A 26,780-nucleotide genomic window follows, 5' to 3' on the forward strand; every position below is an offset into this window, starting at 1 on the left:
GACTGACACTTACTGTATTGCCTGATGCTATCCAAAAGCTTCTTGCTGGATTCCTTAGGTTTTTCTATGTATACTATCATGTCATCTGCAAGTAGGAGAGTTTGACTTCTTCTCTTCTAATCTGTATGCCTTTACTTGCGTGCTCCTGTCTGATTGCTATGGCAAGAACTTCCAGCACTATGTTGAATAGTAATGGTGATAGTTATAAGAATAACAAAAGGATCCTGAAGGCTGCAAGAGAAAAACAAAGAGTAACCTAAGAAAACCCTTAAGATTAACAGCAGACTTCTCACACAAACACTGCAGGCCAGAAGATAATGGAAAGATATATTGAGTGCTCAATGAGAAAGGCTTTCAAACAAGACTACTATATCCTGCTAGACTGTCATTCAGACTGGATGGAGGCATAAAAATCTTCTCAAACAAGCAATAGGTGAAATAATCAACTATCACCAAACCTGTTCTGAAAGAAGTTCTGAAAGGTCTCCTATAAACAGTCAGACCACCATAAATATGCCATATATCAGAACACTCTAAAAATCTACAAGAATGGCATTAAAATATCTTAAGTCCTTGATATCAATAAATTTCAATGGCATTAATTTACCTATTAAAAGGCACAGAGTAGGAAGATGGATCAGAAAACACAACCTAATAATATGCTGTCTACAGGAAACCCACCTGACTCAGTAAGACAAACAGACTCAAAGTGAAGCATGGAAAACTATCTCACAAGCTACTGGCCCACAAAAAATGGGCAGGGACAGTTATTCTCATATCTGACATGATAGTCTTTAAAATAAATAAAATTTAAAAACATAGGGATGGACACAACTTAATGCTCAGAGGATCAGTCAATCAAGAGGTCTTAATAATCATTTTTTTTTATGATTAGGTTGTCTCCTTTGCATCCTCTTGGATGAAACTTGAGGACATCATGTTGAGTGAGATAAGCCAAAATAGAAGGATAATATCAAATTATCTCACTTATTAGCCGTAGGGATTTTTATTAATAAAATAAGGAACAGAGGTTTAAGCAGCAGCTCAGTGGGTTAAGCACATGTGGAACAAAGTGCAAGGACCAGTGTAAGGATCCTGGTTTGAGCCCCTGGCTCCCCATCTGCAGGAGGGTTGCTTGACAAGTGGTGAAGCAGGTCTGCAGGTGTCTATATTTCTCTACCCCCTCTCTGTCTCCTGTCCCCTCTTGATTTCTCTCTCTCCTATCCAACAACAATGTCAATGGCAACAATAACAATAACTACAACAACAAGGGCAACAAAATGGAAAAAAATAGCCTCCAGGAGCAGTGGATTTATAGTGCAGGCACTGAGCTCCAGCAATAAACCTGGAGGCAAATAAAATAAAATAAAATAACATAAGGAACAGGGAGACAGAGCACAAAGTGAAACATGGACTGGACATGGTATACTGCAGCAAAACAAAGAACAATTGGAGGGAGGGAAAAGGAGGATAGGAAGAAAGCTTTGAGGGCCTGTTACATAATGAAATTGTATGCATAGGTCAATAATTTCACTGTAAATCATTAACTCCCCCAATAAAAAAAATCATTCTAGCTGACATATAGATAAAAAGGGAAACAAGGGATGACTTACAGGCTATTTCAACAACTAGACAAAGATTACGGAAGCCTAGTTTCCTATAGAGGTTTTGAAGATAGAGAAATGAAATATTCAAGGTGTGTTTATTACAGTTATGAAGTATGGGTAAGTCAAATATATGTATAAATGGAGTCCATAAAAACACATCCCTTTTTCTTATAAATAAAACCTACTTAAAAGGATAAAAGTAAAAAGCTCCACAGCTATTTATTATTATCTTTTGGAAGCACATTAGTGTGTAGTGACTGATACCTGAACCCTGATTTGTAAAAAGAGCAAACATGGGGCCGGGTGGTGACACACCTGGTTGTGCTCATTTGTTACAATGTGCAAGGACCTGGGTTCGAGTCCCCAGTCCCCACCTGCAGGAGAAAAGCTTCACAAGTGGTGAAGCAGTATTGCAGGTGTCTCTCTGTCTCTCACTCTCTCTATTCCTCCCTTCCCTCTTGATTTCTGTCTCTAGCCAATCAATAAAGATAATAAAAAATTTTTAAAAAGAAAAAAATAATAAAAAAATAAAACCTAACCGATCCAGAGTGTGAAAAATTCATTGAATATGATAAATTGTTATTGACCATGTAATAAATGCATGTATACTTATATATAGGCAGTGTGTTGCTTTGCTGTGTACATGACCTAGGTTAGAGATGAGTCCCCAATGTATTGAAGTGTTACACAGGATGTAATAACTCTGTTGTGTTGTGTGTGTGTGTGTATGTATCAAAAAACTCAGTCCAGAACAATGAACACTAAAGATGAATAAAAATAAATTCACACACACACACACAAAATACAAAATATTTTATTATTATAACAATATATTTTACTCGTCATATTAAAATAGTGTCATTTTAACATGTGATTGATATAAATTATATAAATTATTAGTGGCACACCTAAAATTCTTGCTTGGTGCTAGGTCTTTGAATTTTAGTGTATAATAGCATGTTACTACAAAATAAACTAACATTTTGTATTGGAAATAAATTTCATATTAGACCACCAAGATTACCATTATTTGATGGCCACATGAGGCTTGTGGTTTCCACATTAGACACTTTAGAATTTGAGCAACTAAGTGAATGCTGATACCATTAATGAAGTTGCTAAGGACCAGGGAGTAATGAATTATGTAGGGTAGGCGAAGGATCTGTTTTTTCACTGAAAGACAAAAATCCTTCCGCATCTATAAGGGAAAATATTAGGCAGAATTGAATCTATTATTCAGAGGTCTTGGAGATAACATCACTGGAGATAGGTTTGTGGAGTTATTTAAGTGTAAGCAATATGTACAGTCATAAAATGGAGTTGATTATACAAGTGAATACAGGTTTAGGAGCATATAACACTGACTCTGGTAAAGTTCAATATGCCCAGTAGTGTTCCTCTCTGTGCATATTGAACTGGATAGTTAATTTTAGTACTGTCTTGGGTGTTGCAGGAAGTTTTGAACTAACCCTGGACTAACTAGATTTCAAGTGTCTCCTGCCCCCTGTTTAACAATGCTATATATAGAAGAAAACAAAATGGAGACTGAGAAGGAGATGCTGAAAGGAGAGGGAGGATGGGAAAGTAGTTATAGAAGAAATAGCTGAAGAGATGGTGTGTATAGGGGTGGGGTGGTGATGATGGCTAATGACTTGGGGTTGGGCTTTGACTTTCAGGAATAACTAAGAAACAGGCAAATTATTTTTAATAATATCTTTAATTCAATCCAATGAATAGAGCTACCAGGCAGCTAGCTATTAGTCTCCAGTTCTTTGATGGGACACTGGGTAATGTGAAGCTAAAGAATACTCTTCATTGAAAGAGGGAATAAAATAAATTAGAAATGTCTTAAGTAGTGTGGAGATGAGAAACACTTCTCTGTCCATGTTTCTCATTCTTCAGAAGACAAAGAGGCAATGGAGAAAAATATCCCTGATCAAAAACTCAAATTGCAAAAACACATACAGAGGAGGATTAATATATTTTAGAAAACACAATGTCATACTTATTCCACTTTCAGTGACTTATTAAATTCCCTGCAACAGTAATTACAGCTATGTATTGTTAGAGAGGTATAAACACTGGAGGAACTTATTACTGCTAGAGATGATTATTAAAACTACAAAATTTTGCCACCAGACTAACACAGGCAAAACTGAAAGTTATTAAAACTCATTTTCAGGAGTCTGCTTGTGTCCTTGGGCTGAGCACTACAGAAGAGTAGAAAATGGATATTCTGATAATTTTTATTTATAGTACTTTCATTAACAGCATATCTCCACCTATTAATCTTTGCAAATTTTGACACTTCTTTCTGAATGAGGACACAACTTTAATAGTCCATATCTTGAGATATCTGCAATTATTGAAAATATCTCTTAACTTGTTCTTCATTGTGTATATCTCTGAGTAAGTTAACTAAATGTTAAAGAAGTCAAAACATTTTCCTACTGCAAAAACATGCTGGGCAGGGAAATGTATTACTGCCATAGTAGTCACATGGCAATCATCTCCTATACCTTTTTCTACAATAACATGTCCAATGAACATACATATCTAAGGACATCTCCAATGCCCATAGGAACCATTTCTTTCTTTTCAGATCTGATTTTCTCAAAATAAAACAAAGGTGGATGGAGAATTGACTGCTATGGAGATGTTGACTTGATTTAGTATTAGGTTTCCAGAAAGAATGAGTTATTTTTAGCAAATCAAGATATCATCAAGTGTTGTGATACATACCAGAATTCAGGGTCATGAAAAATTAAAATAAGTAAATAAATAATTTTTCTCAGTAAATTCCATTTGGGGCCTAGTAATAATTATCTTCTAATCTAGAAAAAATTGGTTGAGATTTTACTGAATTTGTCCTAGACTATTTCCTTGCGTCAGGTATTTCCAAGTATTGGGAAAGAGGTAGATCAGTGAGGTTCCTGCCCATGTGAACATAGGCCCCCAGAACAGTGATCCCTGATATACTCATGTAGTTATACTGGAACATATGTTAATTGTTTGGGTGCTCAAGTCCACCACAATATTTGACAAAGTGGGAAGATACATTAGCTCTCATGACTTATTATTATGTCAGACTCATGACCATGTCAGAGATGGTCACAACCTCTACTTTGATGCAAAGGTCATGGAGATCATTTCTGTCTAGGAGTGGTCTTGGATAATTTAATAGTAAATTTTACACTTTTGGATGCAAAGTCAGGTTTCTTAGGAAAATTCTCCAAAAGAGTTGAAGTGAAAATCTATTTGAAAATAAGTTCATCTCTATTTCTAATGTGCAGTGTCAGTCAGAGCCAGGAGCTACTGGGGTGTGAGAATTCCTCTTAGGGCAGGATCTCCATTTATTCTATGGATTTAAAATACCAGATAAGGGCTACCAGCTTAAACTGAAGAAACTTTAATACAAGTGCCTCACTCTTCTACCTGGACCATTTACAGAAAAGATTTTCAGCAATATTTCCTCACTTTTCAGGGGGAATCATTTCTTTCCAAAGAACTATATTTATAAATTAAATATATTTCCCCCAAGTAAATTACTTCTAAATAAATGAAAGAAATGGAAAAATCTGAGATAATCATGCTTATTAGTTTAGTGGACAAAATTCTATGCCCATTCAATACTACGGCATATTTAACAAAAAATTAAAAAACAATATGTTTACTTTAATGCTGTTAACTTTTCAATTTATCTCTAGGTGATTTTCAAGAAATTTTTTTAGGAATCCTGAAGCCAAGCACATTTAAGTGAGGAAAGGCATAGCTATAAATTGGCTTATATGGGTTGGGTAATAGAATGTGTTGCCATGTGTAAGGATCCAGGTTCATTTTTTAAAAAATAATGATTGACAAGATTGTGGTATAAGAAGGGTACAATTCCCACCACTAGAGTTCCATGTGCTCTACCCTCCACTGGAAATTTCCCTAATCTTTATCTCTCTGGGAGTATGGACCAAAAGTATTTAAGGAGAACAGAAGTTGGAAAGTTTGGCTTCTGTAGTTAATTTTCCACTGGGCATGATAATTGACAGGTCAGTTAATACTCCCAGCCTGTTTCCATCTTACTCTAATGGGATAGGCTGGGGAAGTGGGGTTACAATATACACTGGTGAGAGATGTAAGGTTGGTGCCATGGTAGCATCTGCGAATAGTGGCTGAAAAGCATTAAGATATAAAACAGAACAAATTGTTTAGTAATCAGGAACCTAAAGGTAATAATGCAGCCTATAGGATTTGGAGACTTCATGTTGGAAGAAGCTAGAAAGTCTATTTTAGGTATATTCCAAGGGGCCCATGACTTTAATAATGTTTTTATTTGTTTGTTTGTTTATTTATTCCCTTTTTTTACTTTAATATTTTTAATTTGTATTTATAAATTGAAAATATTGACAAGATTATAGGATAAGAGGGGGGGATTTTCACACAATGCCCACCCCCAGAGCTCTAATCAATCCTTCCCCTTGAAAGCTTCCTTATTCATTATCTCTCTGGGAGTATGGACCCATAATCATTGTGGAGTGCAGAAAGTAGAAGTTCTGGCTTCTGTAATTGCTTCTCTGCTGAACATGGGTGTTGGCAGGCCTATCCATACTCCCAGCCTGGCTCTCACTTTCCCTAGTGGAGCAGAGATCTGGGGAGGTGGGCCTCCAAGATACATGGTGTGGTCTTCTACCTACCATGTATCTTGTCAGGTTGGCAATATGGTAAGTCAGGTTGACAACATGGTAGAATCTGTAACATGGTGGTTGGAAAAATGAGTTGTCAGAAAGCAGAACAAACTAATCATATTGCAGATGAAGATTTGGGGTCTCTGTTTTGGAAAAATCTAGTAGGTCTATTTTAGGTATATTATAAGGGGCCCATAATTTTACTAAGTTTTGCCTGAGGCTGATGTCTAATATGCATGTGGACCCAGATTATTTTCTGGGCAGATAATGTCATAGTTGGAAAAAGGGCTAGAAAGCTGGATCACTGAAGAGAGTAGTTCCCAAATATGGGGAAAGTATATAAATATTGTTAACTGTAAACCTCATCAATTTGATCTGGGGCCCATATTCAGCATAGGAGTCTGTCTAACCTCTGCATCCCTGTAGGTCTGAGGTTGCATTCTGTGGTCATGGGTAGGAACATTCCAGACTGTACTAATTTCAGGACCCCATCTTCCTTGGGTGGTGGTTAGAGTATGTTGTGCAACCTTCCTTCAGCAAATGTAACATTCTCTACCATTGTTGATCCACATTGAGGGTAAGGTCCTGTAGGGGCTCCCAAAGGGGCCCATTATGTTTTTTCTGATGGAGATAACCAGTAGCAGAGAAAAAGGGATCTGTTAGAGGTCTAGGCCTATCATGTCTGTGTGGGAATACCAGGACTCCCTGACTAAGACCCCAGTTAATGGGGCGGCCTGGTAGTGACAAAAGAGCCATCATTAAAATATGCCAGTCTCTTGCCCTTATTCAGATTTTGTAGTCCTTACTTTGTCTGACAAGATTAGCTTGAGTTATTGAGGGAAGTGCAGTATGGTGTAGCTGAGGAGGGGTTTATAGGTCTATTTAGAAACTATTTCATTATGTATTTTAAGGTTTATTTTTTAGGTCTTTCTACTTGCTTGCTTTATTTATTCACTCAAAGCTAATTATTGTGCACTTTTACTTTAAAGCATATATTTTCTCCTAACTTAAGGATCTCATGGGCCCTGGTCTATATCTAAGTTTTGAGATTTTGTTAAGAAGTGTGACACCTGAAATGGAGTTAAGAAGTCCTAGGAGCTAGAAAAGGTCTCACCAGAGTAAGGAATCTGAAAGGTTGACATTCCAAGCATGAAGACTCTAGACCCTCTGAAGTGAGGTAGTATGCATTGCATTGATTAGGTTGGGATCAGCAGATGCAGTATCATTTGGTATTAATTGAGAGAAGCATGCAGGAATGTGAGCCCTTCTCTAGAGGTTCCAGGACTGGGAGGTGTATGGAGAAAGGGGGAGATTCCTGCTGCTTTAGGGTTTAAGAAGGCAATAGATAGTTATTGCTATAAACAAATTATTTGATAATTGGGATACCTTTGAAAAATCCATTTTTAAAAATTTTCTGTGTCTTATAAGATCTCACTGTAATGCATGTGCTTTTATGCTATTTCTATATAGCTGTATCTTATAAAGTGACACCACCAGTTGCTTCTGTTCTTGGTCTAAGCTTTCTGGAGATTTAATATTTCAAAGAACAAGTCATTATCAGAAATGTATTAATAATTTAAGCCAACTGTTAAAATTCAATCTGATTACCAATTTGAAGTTTTAAGTCCTCAGATTGAAGGAACATATACTCAGCCTATGGTCTATACATCCAAAAATTGAGACATTCAATTTTTCCCCTCTCAAATTAATCAGTTACTTGTAAGACTGTAAGTTATTAGGAGTGCATATTTACACCATTCCCATTACCAAAGATCTGTGTCCTGCCTGCCTCACCACAATCCACCCCCCCCCCCCCAAGTGAAGCTGAACATCTACTCTTACACTCCACCCAGAGATTTTTACTTTGGTGCCCTATTCCAAATTCAGTCAAATCCTGCTTTGAGTTTCCCTCTCTGTTCTTTCTCAACTTCTGTTTATGAGTTGATCATCCCATACTCACCTTTGTCTTTCTGACTTATCTCACTTAACATAATTCCTTCTATCTCCATCCGAGATGGGTCAGAGAAGGTGGGTTCATTGTTCTTAATAGCTGTGTAGTATCCAATTATGCAAAAATGCCTATCTTTTTCAGCCATTAGTGTGTTTTTTTGACACCTGGTTTGCATCTAGGTTTTAGCCATTATAAATTGTGCTGCTATGAATATGCTTCTATTGTGTATAATGGAGTCCTTAGGATATACCTAGCAGAGAAATTACTGGATCATATGGAAGGTCCATCGCTAGTATTGTGAGGGTTCTCCAGACTGATCTCCACAAAAGTTGGACAAATTTACATTTCCACCAGCAGTGTAGAAGGGTTCCTTTGTCCTCACAGCCTCTCCAGAATCTGTTGCTGCTGTCCTTTTTGATGTATGCTATTCTTACAGGGGTGAAGTGGTATCTCAATGCTGTCTTTATCTGCATTTCTCTGACAATTTTTCATATGTTGGTTAGCCTTTTGGATCTCTTCTGCAGTGGATGTTCTGTTCATATCCTCTGCCCATTTTTGGATGGGATCATTTGCTTTTTTGTTTCAAAGTTTTTTGAGCTCTTTATCTATTTTGGTTACCAGTCTCTTGTCTAATGTATGGCATGTGAAGATCTTCTCCCATTCTTTGAGGGGTCTCTTTGTTTGTGTCATGGTTTATTTTGCTTTGCAGAATATCTTCAATTTTATGTAGTCTCATTGATTTCTTTTTGTTTTGGTCTTCCTTGCAATTGGGTTTGAATCATCAAAAATATCTTTGAGGTTTAGGTAAGAAAGGTTTCACCCAATGCTTTTCTGTATTTGATAGTTTCCTGACTATCATCCAGATCCTTGATCCATTTGGAGTTGAATTTTGTTTCTGGTAAGATAAAGTTTTTCAGTTTCATTCTTCTGAATGTTTCAACCCAGTATTCCCAGCACCATTTACTGAAGAGAGCCTCCTTCCTCCATTCAATACTTTGGGCCCCTTTTTCAAAAATTGGAATCCCACAGGTGTGGGTGTATGACTATGATGCCCTTAAAGAATAGTTTAAGATCTGGCTGTATAATACCTCTATTTCTGTTTCATTTCCTCAAGATTGTTTGAGTGATCTTGGTGTTTTCTAGTTCCAAATAAATTATTGTAATTTTTGTTCTATTCTCTTAAAAAAAAAAAACTTAGTGGGACTTTGATGGATATTGCATTGAATTATATATCTCTCTGGGTAGAATATTCATTTTGATGATATTAATGCTTCTAATCACTTCCACTACCTTTCTGCTGGATTTTGTAGTTTTTTTCTGTGTCTACTATCATATCACCTGAAAATAGTGAGAGCTTGACTTCTCCTTTCCAATCTTTATTTTATTCCTTTCACTGCCTGATTGCTATGGACAGAACTTCCAATACTATGTTTATGAGTAATGGTGATAATGGACAGCCCCTCCCCCTATCTGAGGAGGAGTGCTTTCAGATTCTGTCCATTGAGTATGATGTTGGCTGTAGGTTTGCTATATATGGACTCCACTATCTTAAGGAATTTCCCGTCTACTCCCATTTATTGTAGTGTTTTGAGAATGAATGGGTGATAGATTTTGTCAAAGGCTTTCTCTGCACATATTGAGATGATTGTGTGGTTTTATTTTTATTGACATGGTGAATGACATTGATTGACTTATATATATATTGAATCAGCCTTGCATTCAAGGGATGATGAACAATCTTTTTGATATACTTCTGTATCTGGTTGGCCAGGATCTTGTTCAATATTTTGGCATCTATGTTTTTCAGAGATATTAGTCTGTAATGTTCCTTTTTTTTGTTGTGTCCCTATCTGCTGTTGGTATCAGGGTGATGTTGGCTTCATAGTAGGTGGAAGAGAGTGTTCCTGTTTCTTTGATCTTTTGAAAGAACTTTAAAAGTATAGATATTAATGGTTTCTTGAAGTTTTTAGAGAGTTCATTTGTAAAACCATCTAGTCGAGGACTTTTGTTGTTGGGAAGATTCTTAATAACTTTTTAAATTTATTTGTCTGTGATCGGTCCATTTAGATTTAGTAGTTCTTCTTGATTCAGTTTTGGGAGGGTATATGCTTCTAGGAATTCATCCATTTCTTACAGATTCTCTAGTTTGGTGGTGTATAGAAATTCATAAATCTTCACATGATTTTTTTTATTTCTGTTATGTCTGTTGTGATATCTCCTTTGTCATTTACAATTCAATTTATTTGAGTCTTCTCCCCCCCTCCCTTTTTCTTGTGGGTCTGGCTAGGGGTTTGTCAGTTTTGTTTACTTTTTAAAAGAATCAAGATAGGCTTTTTAAATGTTTTGTATGGTTCTCTTATTATTAATGCTGTTTATTTCTGTTCTAATTTTGGTGATTACAGTCCTTCTGGTTGCTTTAGGGTTCCTTTGTTCCTCTTCCTCTAAGTCCTTAAGTTGTGCAGTAAGGTTTTTTACTTGAGATTTTTCTCTTTTTTTTCTTTTTTTTTTTTTTGTTCTCTAATGTGTTATTTGTATGGCTTGTGTTTCTCTCGCAGTACTGCTTCAGTACTGCTTTAGCAATGTCCCAAATATTTGGCAGCTTGTGTCTTCATTTTCCTCTGTTTCTAGGAACATTGAATTTCTTTGTTGATTTCTTTTTTGACCCATCAGTTATTAAACAGTATTCTGTTGACTTTCCAAGTTTGGTGACTTTTAGTAATTTTCTGTTGGTTGTTGAGTATTAGCTTTAATCCACTGTGGTCTGAGAAGATGCCTGGGATGATTTCAATGCTCTTGGATTGGTTTACACCATCTTTTCTGCCAAAAATGTGTTCTATCCTTGATGATATACTGTGTTTATTTTAAAAGAATATATATTCCCATGTCTTTGGGTGAAGAACTCTGAAAATTTCCAGGTCTAGTATATCCATCTCTTTAATTAATTCTTTTGTTTCTTTGTTGATTCTCTTCTTTGTTGATCTAAGTGTAAAAGTGAGCTATTGAAGTATCTTACTATTATTTTTTTTTACTGTTGATGTATTTTTATAGTTCTTTCAGTAGGTTTGATGTATTTAGATTTGCCCTTATTGGGTGCATAGATTTAATAATTGTTAAATTTCTTCATTGATTGATCCTCTGATCATAATGTAATAGCTTACTATTCCTTTATTATTCCTTTATTTAATTTAAAGTCTATTTTGTCAGAGATGAGAATGACTATTTCTGATTTTTTTGTGGTCTATTACCCTGTATGATAATTTTACATCCTTTCTCTTTAAGTCCATGTTTGTCTTGTTGGGTCAGGTGGGATTCTTGCAAGCAGCATATGTTTGGATTCTGTTTTCTGATCCATTCTCCCACTCTGTGCCTTTTAATAGGTGAGTTTAAGCCACTGACATTTATTGATATTATGTATTTAAGGTATTTAATTGCCATTATTCAACAATTTTTTTTTATTTTTTCTGATATATACCAAGTATTTTGGTGATGTTCTTGCTTATAGGAGTTCTTTTAGAATCTCTTTCAGGGCAGGCTTGGTGATGCTTGCCTCCTTTAACTATTGTCTGTCTGAGAAGATTTTGTTCCCTCCATCTAGTCTGAATGAAACTAAGCAGGATATCTTATCCTTGGTTGAAACCCTTTTTCATTGAGGGGTCAATAGATATCTTACCATTCTTTTGTGGCTTTTAGATTTTGAGGGGAGAAGTCTGAGTAATAGTCTTATAGGTTTTGCCTTTATGTGACTTTTTTTCTCTTGTAGCCTTTAAGATCCTTTCTTTATCCTTACTTCTTTTCATTCTAACAGTGATGTGTCTTGGTGTCTTTAGGTCTGGGTTGATTCTGTTTGAGACTATCTGGGCCTCTTGGAGGTTAATGTTGTTTCTGATTTTAGGGCTTGGAAGTTTTCTTCCATTATTTCCTCTAGAACTTTTACTTTCCCTTCCTCTCTTTCTTCCTCTGGTAGGCCAATTATGGGAATGTTACTTCTTTTGAGATCATCCCATAAGTCTCTGTTGTTGTTATCAGTGTATCTCAATCTCTGTTTTTAGCTCTTTTACTTTCTTCTTAGTTTTCTCTAACTCATTCTCTTTCTGGCTAATTCTGTTCTCTACTTGTGTTAATCTGATTTTCTGTCCCTCTGCTTCCTTCTTCAGCTCAGCCATTTTTTTTTTACCTTGCTCAGTTATAGTACCAAATTTTCCTGCTAGCTGGCCTCTTAGATCAGCTATTTCAGCTTTCAGTTCTCTAATTACCTTGAGGTACCTAGTATTTCCCATGAGGATATCATCTCTTTCATCTGTTGTTTCACTATATCTGATAGACTTTTCTTCAATAGGTGTGCTCATTTCTGTGATTAATAGCTGAATTATTTTTGGATAGTTTTCTTATTTATACTTGCTTCTGACTTATTTGGAGTTTATTCTGGGATACTGTCTTGATTCATCATGGTAGCAGTTTTATTTCCTCTCAATTTAACATTTTTGTTTTAATTTATGTGGTTTGTGTTTTGTGTTTTGTTGTGTGAGTACAAGCCACACCAAACTATTTTCACAAATGATGTCACAAACCCCAGAATGTACAACAAGAATAACTGAAGCAGAGATTGATGCAGTTCAAACAAAACCAGTGAAAATAGTTAGCCAAGCAACACCTCCACTTCAAAAACAAAAACAAACAAAACAAAAAGATTTAAAAAGAAAAGAAAATTGGGAAGAGAAATTAAAGGAGAAAAGAGAGAGACACATCAAACACACACACACACACACACACACAGAGAAAAAGTCCACTCTGAGTCAGACTTCTTCCAAAATTAGTTCACAAATGAATGCCAGTGAATACAGAAAGAAAAAGGAAAAAGGGTGAACAGAAGGATTTTTTGGATCAGTTAGGAGAGAAAAAGAAAGGTAGAGAAAAGAGAGAGAAATAAGCAAGTTCCTCTCAATGGATAGCATACCCAGTCACACATAATGGAAAAAACAACAACAGTTAATTTCAGTCAACGTGGAGAGGAGGGAAAACAGACAAGTGCAAATAATAATAATAATAATAATGTAAAATAAAATTGAAAACCCTAACAACCAATCTGCATATTAGACTGCTCCAGATTGGCTGCACACAGCCTCATCCTCTTCCTAAACCAAGCAATAAGAAACAATTACAAGAATCAAATATCAAACAAACTCAAGAGGTAGATGAAGAAAGACAGGTAATCTAAGGCAGGCAGGGTCAAGGCCCTGATTGGTCATGTACAGACCCTTCCCCCTCATATAGAGCTCCAAACCACTTCAGAAGAAAAAAAAGGCTTTGCATGGGGAAATATCCCCCCTCTTTTAGATGAGACCCCTGATTATCCAGGAATCTTGATAAAGATATTAGCTCCTCAGTAAGACTGTCAGTAGTGGCCAGTGTGGGGGTTGGTCTTAGGATGGGGGGAGTACAGAAAGAAATGGCCTAAGAACACAATAAAAATAGGAAAGAATGATAGAATAGGAGGTGGAGGGGATTAATGTAGAAAGTATCTCTATCAAATTTTAGCTACTCAAGACCAACATTAAAAAGTCTTTTTAGATACACTATCTTAGTTATTACAATTTTGGTAACCACAATACAAAACAAGGAAAAGTGATATACAGACAATACAAGAGAGAGAGTTGGGTGGTAGTGCAGTGGGTTAAGAGTGTGTGGCCCAAAGAGCAAGGACCTGCTTAAGGATCCCAGTTCAAGGCCCTGGCTCCCCAACTGCTGGGAAGTCACTTCACAAGTAGTAAAGCAGGTCTGCAGGTGTTTGTCTTTCTCTCCCCATCTCTGTCTTCCCTTCCTCTTTCCATTTCTTTCTGTCATATCCAACAATGATGATATCAACAACAAGAACAATAATAAAAATCAAGGGCAACAAAAGGGAAAATAAATAAATAAAATTTTAAAAAATAAAGTACAAAAGAAATCAGTGAGGAACTAATTACAAAAAAAAAAATCCACAAAAAATGACAGGTATACACAAGATAGCAAAGAATAAAACAAACTCAAATATAAAGTCAGAATGGAAGTAAGTAAACTACATATATCAATAATCACCCTAGATGTTAGTGGCCTAAATTCACCTTTCAAAAGACTCAAATGGATTAAATGGATTAAAGTACAGGATCCATCTTTTAAATGTTTCCAGGAAACAAAGTTGTTGTTATTGGACATACTCTTTTCCCTGATCCAGCTTTCTGTTTCTTTTCCCAGCCATGATATCATTTCTCCAGACAATAATCCACCTGCATATCAGACTTCAGGCTCAGGCAAAAAAATAAAAAAGTTAGTATAGCTACAGGCCCTTTGAAATATAACTAAAATATGCCTACTAGCTATATACCCCCCCCAACACTTCATCTTCTCTGTTCCAGGCTTTAGGTACATGGTTGTTCAACAGTTTGTTTGGCTTTGTATGTTAACTCTCTTTTCAGCCACCAGGTTCCCAGATGCTAGCAGGATGTGACCTGACTTCCCTGGACAGATGAAAACACCAATGTACCTTGTAGCTTCACTTCCCCAGAGCCCTTCCCCATGAGGGAAAGAGACATAGGCTGGGAATATGGATCAACCTGTCAACAACCATGTTCTGCGGAGAAACAATTACAGAAGCAAGACCTTCAACCTTCTGCATCCCACAATGATCTTGGGTTCATATTCCCAGAGGGTTAAATAATAGGAAAGCAGTCATGGGAAGGAATGGGATACGGAGGTCTGGTGGTGGGAATTGTGTGATGTTGTACCCCTCTTATACTATGGTTTTTGTCAATGTTTGTTGGGCATTAAGCCAGCCCCCCCCCCCTCCATATTGCATAGCTGACACTATGGCCTATTTACATAATTATTGTTTCACCTGAAAGATCACCACCCATCCCATTGATCTATCTTCTTTCAACCTCTAGACCTGCCCTGCCTGCAGGGTAACATTAATCCCACCAGTTAAAACCCTCACAATAGTTGCTAAGGAACCTTCTACCTTCCCAGCGTGCTTTTGCTTTCTCCAACTCCTTTCCTAGCCATTTCCATTTCTGACTTGCCACTTCCATTATCCTATAAAAGCATTGGCTCTCTGATTAGTAGATCCCTTTCGCATTGCCACACTGCCACAAGTTCCTGAGTCATCTGTCTCCCACGTCGCTGAGTGAGTAGTAGCCCAGTCTGAGTCCGGTTGAGTTCTCTCCAATGCAGAGAGCACGTGCCCAGGGAAGAAGCACCCCCACGCTATCTCTACAAATGTTTCCTTTGTATAAATAAAAAATTAAAAAAAATAACAATAAAAATGTTTAAAAAAGTAAAGAAATAGAGGATGACACAACAAAATGGAAAAGCATCCCATGTTCATGGACTGGAGGAATAAATACCATTAAAATGGCACTCTTTTCAAAAGCAATCAATATATTCAGTGCAATCCCTACTGATATCTCAATGGTATATTTCAAGGAAATATGACAATGTATCCAAAAATTCATTTGGAATTATAAAAAATAAATAAATAACCTGAATAGAAAATCTCTCCTGAGGCAAAAGAATAAAACTAGAGACAATTACAGACTTCAAGTTATATTACAAAGGTATTGTAGTTAAAACAGTATGGTACTGGAACAAAAATGTATTTGTGGACTAATGAAACAGTATAGAAAGCCCAGAAATAAATCCATACATATATACCAGCCAAAACTGCTCAGTGAGGAAAAGAAGGTTTCTTTAACAAATTATTATTGAAGAACTGGACAGTCACATGTAGAAAATTGAAACTAGAGCACCAGTTAACACCATATACCAAAATTAGTTCAAAATGGGTCAAAGTTAATATTAGATATCATACCTGTAACTATAAAATGCACAGAAGAACAAAATAGGTGAATTATTTCATGATATTAACATCAAAGATACATCTGTGGACTCTACCCATGGGCAAGGGAAACAAAAGCAAGATTGAACAAATGGTACTGTATCAAATTAAAAAGCTTCTACATATCACAAGGAAATTCCATAAGGATGAACAGGCAACCTAGCAACTAGGATAATATATTTATATACTACACTTTAAACAAGTGGTTGATATCAAACATCTATAAAGAACTCATACAGCTCAACAGAAAAGAAACAGAACAACTCAATAAAAAAGTGGACAGAAGAACAGACTGTTCTCTAAATAAAAGAAACATGTGGCCCCCTTATATATGTGGAAATTCTCTAATTCACTAATCACCAGAGAAAAACACATTAAAACCACAATGAGATTCCACATTACACCTGTGAGAATGGCCTTCAACAAAACAGGAGTAGATAAGTGTTGGAGAGGATGTGAAGAAAGAGAGAAGAACTCTGGTTCCTGCTGTTGGGAGAACAGTATGGAGTATCCTTAAACAATACAGATGGACATATGATCAATCAATTTGACTCATACACATTTATTCAAAAAAATGATAACACTAATTTGAAGGAACATATGCAGCCCCATGTTCATAGCTACATTATTTATAATAGTCAAAATATGGAAGCAACAAAAATGCCCTTAAACAGATGACTGGATAAAAAACATATTGGACATACATTCAGTGGAGTACTCCACAGCATTAAAAAGATGATATTGTGTCCTTTCAAACAAAATGGATAGAATTTGAGATTATGCTTAGTGAAGTAAGTACTTCATTTCAGCCACCAATTTGCAAATGCTACAATGACTCCATCCTGACTTACCTGTGCATAAAACCTTACTGATATTTCCTGGAACCTCCTCTCCAGAGCCCTATACCACTAAAGGAAAGATAGAAACAGGTTGAGGATAATGATCAACCTGCCAACACCTGTGTCCTATAGATTAGCAATTAAAGAACTCATAACTCCCAATTTTAGCACTCCAAATTTTTTTTTTGTTCATTATCCCAAAAGGGTAAAAGATAGGGAGGTTTCCTGGGAGGGGGAGGGGTTACAGAACTCAGGTGACAGGAAATGTGTGGAAGTGTACCCCTATTATCATGCAGTCTTGTAAATCAATATCATCACTGATAAAATAAATAAATAAATTCTAGAAACAGGTGAGTCCATAGAAATAAAAGAGATCTGTGATCTCTAGGGTCCAGGAACTAAGGGTGAGATTAACTGCAATTATACAGGAGAATTTTGGGAGGAGACAGACATATGTCATACTATATTCCTTGAGAATGATTTATATGCATTCATTCTGAAACCTAATCAAATTATAGATCATGCTTCCTACATTTTATTTTAAGTAAATAATAACTCTATAAAGCTGACTAACAGAAAGAAAAATGGAAGGGGGAACTTGCAATAAAATGAAGATAATGACATAGTGAAACTAAAATTCTGCCTATATTCATGTTAACAGAGGAAAACTGTGATTAGGAAGCTAGAAACACCATGTTTTGAGCACTTGACAAATATCATCCCATTAGTCTCACTCAGTGTAAGCTGAAAAATAGTCAGAAATGGCTTTCATGATCCTGGAAGAGAAAAGGGATCTTTGATACAAGTGTTCTTGCCTATGCAGTAAATTCTGGATGATGAGAGAAAGGTAACAAAGAAATATTAAAGCAGTTGTTGATGAACATAATTGCTAATATCTACCTGAGTCAGTTAGGCTTTGAGAATCCAGCAGAGAAAAGAAAAAAAAAAAAACAGATACACATTCATGAAGATGAATTTCTACAGAAAGCTAACTATTCACATGTAACCTTCCCATTAATGTTTAAAGTTTCAATGGTGTTAAATTTTCTTGCAAAAAGTAACATGACGATTTTCTGGAGTATAGTTCATTGAGAGGGCTTGAAAGTTCACTTAGAATTGGTCAGGTAGCAGAATGAAGAAGAAATACTGGAAGCTGAGGGAACAGTAAGTGCAAAGGCTCTGAGATAGAATGCATATGAGTTCTCAGAGACAGCAATGAGAAGATGATGGGTATGTTTCAATTTTATCTGCATGCTAAAGTCCGTTTACAAAACAATATTTAGACTTGGCACTTTTTCCAACTAACTAAATCTGGATCTCCTAATTAAAAAGTAAAAGAAAAATGCTCTTAATTTCATCTCATTAGTTAACACAATTGAAAATATTAGTTGGGAGGCCTGGGTGGTGATAAATTTCATTAAGTTCATGTATTACAATGGGCAAAGACCCTAGTTCAAGGCCCTTGTGCCCAGTCTCCTTGCAGGAAGGAAGCTTCCAATTGGTGAAGCAATGTTGCAGTTGTTCTCTCACTCTCTTCCCCTATATATCCCTTCTCTCCCAATCTCTGCCTAACCAAAATAAATTAATACTAAAAAAGACAAATAAGTATAATAAAAGTAATAATTCCTCCCTAAGTTTAATAAAAGCTGATATTTAAGAAAAAAGAAAGTCTAAGGTGGGATGATAGGCAGAAGTTGGTTAATAAGAGCATCTAGACAGACTTACGGACTGGGTACCCTCTCTTCAGAGTCATGAGAAACCAAGCAACAGACAAGTATGTGAGAATACAAAATTTAGTTATTTGTATTTAAAGAAAATTACTCTGACATCAGAATGGAATAGAACAGATTGAATCTGTTGTCTGAGAAGGCATCATGACACAATGGGGAGGGAACCGCTCTAGTGGGCAAGGGTGGTGAAGATGGGGGAACATGCTAGTTTGATCAAACTGTTTGGAGGTGAGATTGGGTGAAACTGCTGTTGAATCAGGTCAGAACACAATGAAAGGAAGAAAAAAGTCAGGATTTTGAATACTCAGTAGAAATATTCACTAGCAAATGCAGGACAAAGGGCATCAACTACTAATGGATATGATTTTGATCACTTACTGAACATTCTACTTCTGGATGGTGAGTGTTCAGAGAACATCATTCGTAAGGAGAGAGGACACATGGAAAATGTCAAATACATAAAGAACCTTTTTTGGAAAAGCTATCAAATAACTTGTCTAAACAAAGTAGAGTAAGATGAGAGAGAGGGGTGTTATTTCAGTATTAAAACAATTGTCCAAGGTAGAAATTATTAGTTTCTAACCCCTCTAACTCAGAGGACCAGTAAAATAGGTCATCTAGATAGTGCATTTGCATTTATATGCATGTGACCCAAATCTGAGCCCATCCCTTACTGAATTGGAGGAAGTTTCAGTATTTTGGTATTGTTCCTCCTCTCTATCATTCTAACTGTCTCCCTCTTCCTATGTGAAAACTTTGATACAAAGTAGAGAAGCTCTGGCAACAAACCACACACAAAGAAGGGGAGGAGGAGGAAGAGAATAGAGGAGGAGGAAGAGGATAAAGAGGAGGAGGAGGAGGAAGAGGAAGAGGAGGAGGAGAAGGAGAAGGAGGAGAAGGAGAAGGAGACAGAGGAGGAGAAGGAGGAAAAGGAGAAGGAAGAAGAAGAAGAAGGGATCAAAGCAAAATAAAGAGGAGGGGAGGGGAGTAATAGCAGAGAAGAATCTAGATGGATGATAATGCATTAAATGTTTTAGAGAATTTGTCACTTATATTACATCACAGATAATCTGTCTCCAACATCATCTCTATTCATATTCACTACCTCGCACCCATGAATTTCTGTGCTGATGGTTGATGAAGAACCAAGGTATCATCCTACTCTGCTACTTGAGGAAGACTGGTCTGGAAATTAGTGCAGCAAGAATGTTCCCAGTTGTGACTATAAACTGTGAGTTCAGACTGACAGAGACTCAGAGTTTACACAGGCTCCTGTGCTAAATAAAAATATATATGGGCTCTGGAACTGGTGGTAGGGTAAACAGTAATTCTTATTCTTATTCTTATAGTATTGTTATTTGTTTCCAGGGTTATTGCTGGGACTCGATGCTGGCACTACAGATTCACTGCTCCTGGCAGACATTTTTTTCTACCTTATTGGATAAGACAGAGAGAAATTGAGAGAAGAGGGTATGATGGAGAGGGAAATATGAAGATAAACACCTGCAGACTTGCTTCACCACTTGTGAAGCGATCCCCGCCCCTGCTTGTGGGGAGCCAGGGGGCTCAAACCATGATTCTTGTGGGGGTCCTTGAGTTTTGTACTATGTGCACTTAACCTGGTATGCCAATACCCTATGCCCTAAATAGCTAATTTTATTTATAGATTTTATTCAAAACTGGGAGCTACTCTGCCCTAATATGAATTTTAGCCCTATTCTAAACTCTGACACTATCTTTGCAGACAATATTTTTGTCCAACTCCATGTTAGATATCAAACTCAGGCAAAAACTATGGAAGGCATAATCCTCTAGGAACATACCTAAAATAGATTTCCTTACTTCTTTTCACCTTAAAATCCCTATTCTCATCTGCTCCATTCCTACTTTGGGTTCCTGTTCATTAATCATTTTGTCCTGCTTTATATCTTACCACCTTTCAGCCACCAAATTGCAGTTGAAATCATGATTCCAACTTGACTTCCCTGGGCAGACAACCTCACCAGTATATCCTGGAGCTTCATCTCTCCAGAGCTCTACCCCACTAGAGAAAGCTAGAAAAAGGCTGGGGGTATCGATTGAACTGCCAATGCAAATATACAGCAGAGAAGCAATACAGAAGCCAGAACTCCTACCTTCTGCATCCCCAAAATAATTTTGGTCCATACTGGCAGTGGGGGAGAAATGATAGGGGAAAATGACCAGAGAGCTCAGAACTCTGATTCTGTCAGGATCAGGAGAGAAAAGAGGAAAAAAGGAAGGACATTTGAAGTAGTAATAGGTGTACGTATGACTTAGAAAGAAAAGGAATGCTGGAAAAAAGGGGGGCAAATATATATATTTATAAAAATTGTAGTCAACCCATATCTGTGACCTTGGGAGAATTACTGTGGCTTCCAATGGAGGGAATGGGGATACAGAGCTCTGGTAGTGAGATCAGTGTAGAAACATACAGCTTTTGTTTTATAATCTTGTAAATAAGTATTGAGTCATTAATAAAATAATAATAATTTTAAAAAGAACCAATATGTCTGCCATGGCCCAAGTATAGTCAGTGGGAATTAATAATGAATTCCTCAATATTTGTTATGTTGTAGGAAAGAAGGACTGTGACCATGTATACATCAAATGCTCATCTCTAAAACAAATGTCTTTGCTTTTATTTATATATTAGCATATGCCTTTAATTACACACACACACACACACACACACACACACACACACACACACACAAACATACACACACACACTGGAGCAGAGGGCTTACTTACTTGATCCAAACTTGTTCAGGAAGTTGAAGTTTTGTCCCATGGCCATACCTTTCCAACTGTCATGCTATGTCTCCCTTGAGATACATTTCCCAGCAAAGGCCAGGGATCTTGCTTCAAAGGAAGTCAGAAGGTGAATGCCATTAATAAAGTTTGCAGCCTGTTTGAAGTCATGAAGATGGTCAGACCACCTGCATTTCTCCTGCCAACTCCTATTAAACCACCAAAGGCTTATTTGTGTTCCTTTGATGTGGGCTACAAGTGTATTTCCTATGAATGATAGTAGATTAAATGTTATAAATGGACCCAAAGGCATAGCCAGAAAAGTACCAATTCTCCCTGCCCTCATCCTGAAATCAGCCTGTATTTTCATTTAAAGATAAGCTTCTTACAATTTGAGCTAAGGTGCATAGACTGTATAATTTGGAAAATTTTTTGAATGATAACAAGATTATTAAATTTATCAAAAATTTAATACACATACCTGAGTTTATGCTTTGGGCTTTCATGGAATGGTTTATGGAGAACAATAGTATCACTGAGTACAAGAAAGGAAAATGGAATAAACAACCCAAGAAGTGTCTATTCCTACAGCCAGCAAAGCCAGATCCCTTAGGCTTTGACTGGATAAGTCTGCCGTCCTGGGAGCTTCCATTACTACCTGCTCCAGTTCTACCTATGTGAATGAAATGATCATGGACAGGGCTAAGCAATAGAATCCACCAAAAGAAAGGAACAGACTATACTATGAAAGGAAAGGTCTCACCCAAGTAATGAAGTTGAAGGGTTGTCATTCCACACGTGAAGTCTCTGGACACAGTCTGAAGTGAAGCATGTTGAGGTAGCTATCGTTGTGTTGGTTAGGTTGTGATCAGCAGATACAATATTATTTGATATGGATTGGGAGTGGCATACGAGAAAGTGGGCCCTATCCAAGGGTTCCAGGACTGGGGGAAGTAGAGGCTCTATAGTGGAGATGTGAGGTTCCTGCTGTCTTAGGGTTCAAAAAGACAATCGATAGTTAATGTTATTATCACATTGTTTGGTAATTGGGTTAACTTTGAAAAGTCCTTTTGTTAGGGTTTGCTGTACAGTACCCAGTATCTTGTATATAGCTATGCTATTGGTTGCTTCTGATCTACTTGGTCTAGGCTTTTGAGAGAGTCTGCATATCAATTACACAGCCTACATATTGAAAAGATTCAGTTTGTGTCTTGAAAAACTTCGAGACATACAATTAATTTTCCCCCTCACGTATTAATTAACTAGTGAGTTATATGACTGCATTTTAATAGGAGTGTACATAAACACCATTCCCACCAACAAAAGACTGTGACCCATCCCTCCCACACACTCCCACCCCCCACTGTCCCAGGAAGCTGCATGTCTACTCCTCACCACAGGGTTTTTACTTTGGTGCCCTACTTAAAATTTGGTCAGGTCCTGCTTTTAGTTTCCCTTTCAGATCTTCTTCCTCAACTTCTGTTGATGAGTGGGATCATCCCATACTCATCTTTATCTTTCTGACTTAGCTCACTTAACATAATTCCTCCTAGCTCTGTCCAAGATGGGTCAGAGAAGGTGGTTTCATTGTTCTTGATAGCTGCATAGTATTCCATTGTGTATATATACCACAGCTTTCTCAGCCACTCATCTGGTGTTGGGCACCTGGGTTGCTTCCAGGTTTTAGCTATTATGAATTGTGCTGCTATGAACATAGGAGTACATTCAGACTGTGTCCAGAGACTTCATGTGTGGAATGACAACCCTTCAACTTCATTACTCGGGTGAGACCTTTCCTTTCATAGTATACTCTAATTTCATCTCAGGTGGTTCACTTTCTAACAAAGTCCCAAAACCTAGATATACACCAGTTTCTGTGAGAGAGAGCATATGTTCACACGTATCCGTAAACTACTGCAAAATATATTTGTGAAAGCAGAAGTGCACTAGAGTTTGCAGTGAGTACCCCCCTAACATTTCCTCTCCACTGTTCCAAGCTTTGGGTCCATGATTGCTCAACAATTTGTTTGGCTTCGTATGTTAACTCTCTTTTCAGTCACCAGGTTCCAGATGTCATCAGGATGCTGGCCAGGCTTCCCTAGACTGAAGACCCCACCAGTGTGTCCTGGAGCTCCGCTTCCCCAGAGACCCACCCTACTAGGGAAAGAGAGAGGCAGACTGGGAGTATGGACCGACCAGTCAACGCCCATGTTCAGCGGGGAAGCAATTACAGAAGCCAGACCTTCTACTTTCTGCAACCCACAATGACCCTGGGTCCATGCTCCCAGAGGGATAGAGAATGGGAAAGCTATCAGGGGAGGGGGTGGGAAATGGAGACTGGGTGGTGGGAATTGTACCCCTCCTACCCTATGGTTTTGTTAATTAATCCTTTCTTAAATAAAAAAAAAAAAAAGAAAGGAACAGACATTGCCACCTCATCAAATGAAAATTGCAAGGAGACAGTAATTTCAAGTGCAAGGATAAGAGCCTTTGGAAACACGAAAGGATTACAAAATGAGTCATATTTTTGAGTTGTGTCCTTGAACTGCACAGGGTATTAGACTAAGAAGCTACAAGGAGGGCAAAAATATATAGTGTAGTGCTTCTGGTAATCTCTCAAATTAAGCAGGAAAAAAATCATGTGAGTTCAATTTTTTCCATGGTTGATTAATATCACAAACACCCAATATCTCTTTAGGACATCCATTGGGGCAGTATGAACTAGCAATGAATAGAAATTGACCTAGTGGTTCTCATCACTGGAGCTACAACAAAGGTGACTGCAACATAGAATGGAGAGGAGGACTGTGTTGCTACAGGCAAAGTGTTACTCAAGTAGCCACATAAGAATAATACTTGGGGGCAGGGAGCTGATGGTGGCTCACCACATTAAGCACTCTTAGTACAAAGTTAAAGGACCTGCACATGGACCCCAATTCAAGCCCCTGGCTCCCCACTTTCAAGGGGTCCACTTCACAACTGGTGAAGCAGGTGTGCATGTGTCTGTCTGTTTCTCTCCTTCTCTATCATACCCTTCCCTCTCAATTTCTCTCTGTACTATCAAAAAAATTGAATAAATGGTCTCCAGGAGCAGTGGGTTTGTAGTGCAGGCAGCAAACTCCAGCAGTAACCCTGAAGACAAAAAAAAAAAAAAAGAATACTATGTCTGTCTGGGATGGGGATGATAGTATAATCGTTAAGAAAACAGACTCTCGTGCCTGAGGCTCCCAGGTCAAGTTCAATCCTGTGTACCACCATAGGCCAGAGTTTAGCAGTGCTCTGGAAAAAAAAAAAAAAAAACAGTATATTTGTTTAAAGATCAATACTGAATTACCTCAATTTCAGTCACTTGTAGCTGGAACTTAAGAATAAAATACAGTAAAGGGGAACATAAAATGAAACTTGGATTGGGTACTTGGGTATAGCATATTGCACCAAAGCAATGGACTCAGGGAAGGGTAGGAGGAAGGGACAATGGGGTCCTAGCCATTAATCAAGAGGAGATGAGAAAGGCTATGCCTATGTGTAAAGACTATACTGTTAACCACTAAACCCATAATACAATTTTTAAAAAGTGCAATATATCTGAAATTCATGCATATAACCATAAATAGCACAACTTAAAGCTCCAAATGTGAATTATTAACTAAGCATTTTAGAAGAAAGCATGGAATATCTTCATTACCTTGAATTAAGCAAATATTCTTCTGCAGAGCACAAATTGTATTAAACATATACAGAAGAGTGATTAATTAGTTCCTCTTGAAATTGACAAAGAGCATCTTAAAAGAGTGCAAAGACAAGCACAATTCAGGGAAAGATATCTGCAATACATGTAGCCAACAGAAGCCTTTGATCCAGTCTACAATGGAGAATTCTGGAAAATCAATAATAAAAATAACAAAACAAAAAAAAAACGATGTTCCAGCAGGAAAGAAAAAAGGCTTTAACAACACTTTTCCCCCAAAGAAAACCAAATGGTCATCATACTTATGACAAGGTAATCAATAACATTAATTAAAAATAACTATAAAAAGCAAGTTTGTTCAAAACATGATGTCACTACATACTTAAAGTGAATGGCTAAAGTCCCAAAATTAAATATAAGTGAGGGTGTCAAACAATTTGAAAATTCATGCCTCATTTATAGGCCACTAAATGCAGAAACCAATCACAAAGTATCTGTGAGAATGTCTACTAAAGCTGATAATATATGATTAGATGACTCACATCCTAAAGAAACAGGTAATAGAATTATTCATTTCCACACAGTAAAAATATGTTAAAAATGAGTACAGCAGCATTATTTTCAACATGTATGGAAGAAACTCATATGTCCATTTATAGCAGAATTGATTGAATGTAGTGCTATTTAGTCAAGATCGTGCACAACAGTAAGAATGCAAATTATAGTGATACATACATAATAACATGGACTCAAATCATAATTAAACTAGGTAAAAGAATACCTAGTGTGTGCTTATGTTTTACAAAGCTTGCAGGCAAGGAAAATAAAACTATTTTAGTCAAAGGTGAGATTATAGGTGTCGGGGCAGAGGGAGTCATGTGTAGGTGCCCTACTCAGAGACTTTGATAGTTTCAGTTGTGTTCATTTATTGATCTGGGTGACAGTCAAAGAGTGTGTAATTTGAAAAAAAAAAAGTCATTGTTCTGAACATTCTGATTTATGTATTTTATGCCTGATTATTTTATTTCAAGAAAATGTTACCTTAGACACCAGTGGAATAGCATAATGATTTGTGAAACAGGCTTTTCTTTCTTGAGGCTCAGAGGTGCCAGGTTCAGCCCCTGGTGCCAAAATAAACCAGAGCTAAACAGTGGGGGGGGGGGCAGTTAGAGAGGGAATAAAGTAAAGTGCATAGAAAAAAGGAAACTAAAAGATAAAAGGCCCCACACCTATGGAATCTAATATTTAATAAGGGGCCTGAAGTATTAAATGGAGAGAGGAGGCTTTCTTGAATAAATGGTGCTGGAAAACTGGATTGAAACACTCAGGAAAATGAAACTGAACCACTTTATCTCACCTTAAACAAAAGTCAATTCCAAATAGATCAAGGACCTGAATGTTAGAACATAAACTATCAAATACTTAGAGGAAAACATTGGTGGGAGGCTTTCTCATCTAAACCTCAAGGACTTCCTCAATGATACAAACCCAGTTACAAAGAAGACTAAAGCAGAAACAAATCAATAGGACTACATCAAATTAAAAAGTGTCTGCACAGTCAAAGAAACCATGACACAAACAAAGAGACCCCTCACAGAATGTGAGAAGATCTTCATATGCCATACATCAGACAAGAGTCTAATCACT

The sequence above is a fragment of the Erinaceus europaeus genome, chromosome 1 (genome assembly GCF_950295315.1).
Source record: "Erinaceus europaeus chromosome 1, mEriEur2.1, whole genome shotgun sequence".
Lineage (NCBI taxonomy): Eukaryota > Metazoa > Chordata > Mammalia > Eulipotyphla > Erinaceidae > Erinaceus > Erinaceus europaeus.